The sequence below is a fragment of the Euprymna scolopes genome, chromosome 13 (genome assembly GCF_053919585.1).
Source record: "Euprymna scolopes isolate OS-2025 chromosome 13, ASM5391958v1, whole genome shotgun sequence".
In the NCBI taxonomy this organism is placed as follows: Eukaryota; Metazoa; Mollusca; class Cephalopoda; order Sepiida; family Sepiolidae; genus Euprymna; species Euprymna scolopes.
Window position 1 is genome coordinate 140,186,905 of NC_136494.1, and position 5,000 is coordinate 140,191,904.

At 28.6% G+C, this 5,000-nt stretch overlaps 1 long non-coding RNA gene across 4 annotated transcripts in view; it reads left to right on the forward strand.

The window, feature by feature from the left end:
- The window catches only part of LOC145292210 (uncharacterized), a 355,303-nt gene that overhangs the window by 242,169 nt on the left and 108,134 nt on the right, over positions 1-5,000 (forward strand). The gene's annotated exons all lie outside the window — the stretch shown is intronic.

Genomic DNA, 5,000 nt, shown 5'->3' on the forward strand with positions numbered 1-5,000 from the left:
CATTAGGAGAGTTTTAAAGTAAAAGTTCCGCCGTCAAAGATGAAGTCTGATAAAAATCCTTAACCGTATGTCTACGATAAGACATTTTTATGATACCGATTTGCACAAAATTATGCATTGTACACCTCTCTACTTTCCATAATATTTTTTATAAACGAATCACCGCTTATCAGGGCTCAAGAGACATTGGAGGAAGAGGGGTATTGAACAGAAAGACAGGGAGACACTGATCGGATGTGAAAGAATGAATTCCAGTAATAAACGTCTAATGTTTTTCAATTTCTTGAATTTCAATTTCTTAAGACGTTCCATCTTAATATTTTTCTTCATGTAAGAAGGCTTTCCTAAAAGATATATCATAGTTTATGAATTTCCGATCGAAATCAAAGTAGAATAAATAATGATACATCTTGTGACACAAAAGATCACAGGTAAATCAAGTATATATATATATATATATATATATATATATATATATATATATATATATATATATATATATACACACATATATATATGTATACACACACACACACACACACATATATATATATATATATATATATATATATATATATATATATACATATGAAGAGAGAGAATAAGTTTAGAGAATAAACAATTGCATTATATAGAAACTTTATTAAATTATCAAGTCAATAAAGCTGGCAGAAGTGGGATTAAACGATTATACTCTTTAGGCCATAGCATTTCAAGCTAAATGCTTCACAGCAAAAGAGGAAATAATGTTGGCATAATACAAATGCGTAGGTAAAAATATAACACCGACTTTGAAAGCATTTTTGTGTGTGTGTGTGTGTGTATGTGTGTGTGTGTATGTGTGTGTGTGTGTGTGTGTGTGTGTGTGTAGCCAGCTTGCATTACTTGAAAATTTAACTCATAATACGGATGAAGAATTGCGTCATTATCAATTGTAAAAAAGTGCAAACATAGTTTTATTGCATTCTGATTAAAATTCAAACAAATTCCAACATAGATTTATCTCCAATCGCAAAACTGAAGTTTATAAACAGCTGCATAATGTAGAAGGGGTCCATTTTGTTTTATATAAAATATTTAATACAATCTCTAATATATATATATATATATATATATATATATATATATATATATATATATATATATATATATATATATATATATAATATGTGTGGGGGTGTTATGTGTGGGGGTGCGTATGTCTAAAGACGTGTGTAAAGATATACAGATATATGAACATACACACACGCACATACACACTTATATATATATATATATATATATATATATATATATATATATATATATATATATATATATATACGGTTTGTATGTAAATATTTTAGGTTTTATTGCACTTTTATTATCACTTTGCAAGCTGCTATAAGTTAACAACATGTATAAGTAATAGACACTGCCTCTTTTAGATATAAAATGTTAGTTATTATTATAGAATTAAATGTTATTTTTTATGTATAAACGTTCACCCCTATTATATATATATATATTAATATTATATATATATGTGTGTGTGTGTGTGTGTGTGTGTGTGTGTGTGTGTGTGTGTGTGTGTGTGTGTGTGTTAGAACTGCCGATTATCGATGCGATTATTGTAGGTTCATTCCCCGGCTAGGGAAAGGTTCTAGTCTAGCCTCATTGATTATTTGTGATACAACAAAACAGTATTGTATGTGGATGACTATATATATGGAATACTGCTGTCACACCCAGAGCAAGAGCTTCTCGGCCCACTCATCCTGCGTTAATGAGGTTCAAACCAGTTTCGGATCGTTGTGGGTTATGCCCTTTTCTGTTCCTCTGCCACACATAAACGACGTTGCGAGTTTGTCATTACTCCATAGTTATTTTAATGGCAAGTGCTCGTCTGGGCCTCAATCTTTTGTTCCACCTTCCCCAATTTTCAGAAAACACTCGTCTAGCGATAACCATTATCAACATTCAAAGTTTTTTCCCCTAGAACTGCCTACCTGTGGGAGAATTGGCCTGTTTCCCGGCCGATTACAATATGGTGGGCTTGATGTCAAATCGTAACAATTTCTGTCTATGACGTCCTCTTAAATTATCCAACTTCTACCCCTATCTAAAACATTAATGATTAATATCACTTTACACCCATTAACCCTTATCCTCGAGTGGCTTTCAGGCTTTGATAAGTGGTGGCTCCCAATTGAAAGATAAAAAATATACAAGTAAAAAGATGGCTTAGAGCTCGATTAAATGTCTCGTAGATTGTTACATTTTTGTCTTTGTTCCTATTAACAATGTCTCCTCACAGGATAGAGTTAGACACCAGGGTTGTTTCTTAAGGTGGAGAAAGGGAACAAAAATAAAAATTGTCTCAGTCGTGAAGAAGTTCTCCTCCACTTATATATATTCATATATTATATATATATATATATATATATATATATATATATATTTATATATTATATATATATATATTTATATATATATATTTATATATTATCTATATAATAGTATATATATTTATATATTATATATATATTTATATATTATATATATATATATTTATATTACATATATATATTTATATTATATATATATTTATATTATATATATACATATATTTATTATATATATATTTTTATATTATATATATATATATTTTTATATTATATATATATATTATATTATATATATATATTTATAGATTATATATATATTTATATATTATATATATATGATATATATGTATATATTTTTATATATTATATATATAAGATATATATATATATATATATATATATTTATATTATATATATATATATTTATATATTACATATATATATATATATATATATATATATATATATATATATATATATATATATATATATGATATATATTATGTTACTTTTCTAAAAAAAAATTTTTTTTCAAACTAAAGAAATCTATGTCGGCACAATTTATTTTATTAGGATTTCTTCTTAGTTTTCATGAGAACTTTCATGTTTATTTCTATTTCACGTTCACCGCAAACAGGACGTATCGCCATCTGAACGTAAGGGGCTACTAGTTTGGATCATGCTACAGGAAAATATCCAAGTTGCTGGTTTATATCGCATTTAAACTCCTGCATATCAGTACAGTCATGGAAACTTGTAGCAAGAAGGGGATTCCAAAGTCTAGCTGTTCGTGGAAATAAAATATTAGAATCGAGAGCTTTTCGGCATCTAGGACCTCAACAGTAAAGGGGTGTGATTTATTTGCCAAGCTTTTCTCAGGGGTATGTACGTTGAGGGGTCACAAGTACAACGAGTTCATCAGAGCACATTCCATTAAAATACTTGTAAAACAGGGACAGACATGCAACATTGCGGCGATAGGACAGGGGTTGGAGCTTAGTTGACAAAGTGGAACCTATTAGATTGAAGACTCTTTTTGGTCCTACCCAAGAAAGATAGAGTTTTTTAGTGTGGTTCTCGTATGCACACGTGTGCAACTCAATTTATTAATTTTGTACGGAAATCGATAAATTATCAATATTATCAGTATTGACCGAATAGCAAATTTAGAAATATATATATATATAATATATATATATATATATATATATATATATATATATATATATATATATATATATGTATTGTAGGATTTTAAGTTCAATTCTGTGAAGTAAGATATCGATACAAGTAATACAATTATTTATTTATTAAATTATTTATTAGGAAAGTTAATTAGCGTCTATGTTTTCGTGTTTTAAACATACAATTTTTTGTCTAAAACTTCTACATTTGCAGTCCTCCGAACTTTACTTTAAATCCTACAATATAAATGCACACACACACACACACACATATATATATATGGGTGTGTGTGTTTGTGGCATATATGTGTGTATATATGTGTTTGTAGGCATATATGTGTTTATGTATATGTATACGTACATGTATGTATGTATGTATATTTATATGTACATATATATGTGTGTGTATGCATATACATATATATATATATATATATATGTATGTGTATATATGAACATATATATGTGTGCGTGTCTATGTTTATATGTATGCGTATATATGTACATATATAAATCTGTGTGTATGTATGTGTACATATATATGTATGCGTATATGTTTATATATATATATATATATATATATATATATATATATATATATATATACTAGAAAAAGTAGGCGTCATTGACTGGGTTAAAAAACAGCCTACAGAAAATGGACTCTGATTTATGAAAGTATGATAGGTTATGAAAAGGAAGGCTTGTAAAGAGATAGCTTCGAATATGGGGGTATCAAAACCAAAGCAAAATATGATGAAAGTAAAAATAGAATAGATAAACCCCGTAATTTATTATACCATACCTGTTAACACTAAAACACTTATCACAATATTCTGTGGATCTATATTGAAAAATCTTGTTAAACGTTGTGACATATTTCCATTCTATGGAGGTCAGGGGCGAACGAACACCTCATAATTTTATTATACCATAGTTCTTCAAACTGAAACATAATTATCAAAATATACTTACGCAGATAGATATGAAAATTCTTTATTAATGTCAGTGCCTATTTCCGTTCTATGGAGGCCAGACGCGAACGGAATCCCAACAATTATATTATACCATCCCTATTTATGTTAAAACATACTTATCAAAGTATTCTTCTGTACATCTATATCAAAAACCACTGTAAACTTTTTTTTAATTTTTTAATTTTTTATTTTCATACTTTGTGGATCAGGCGCGATCGTTGACCCCACAATTTTAATGAACCACCGTTCTTCCAGATCAAACATACCCATTTTTGTGTCTCGATACATCTTCTATCATTATATGTAATCAGTTTTTTAAAATAGTCAACCATATAAGAGCCTATTTGTGACCACACACACACACACACACACACACACACACACACACACACACACACGCACACACACACACACACACACACACACACACACACACACACACACACAACGCACAC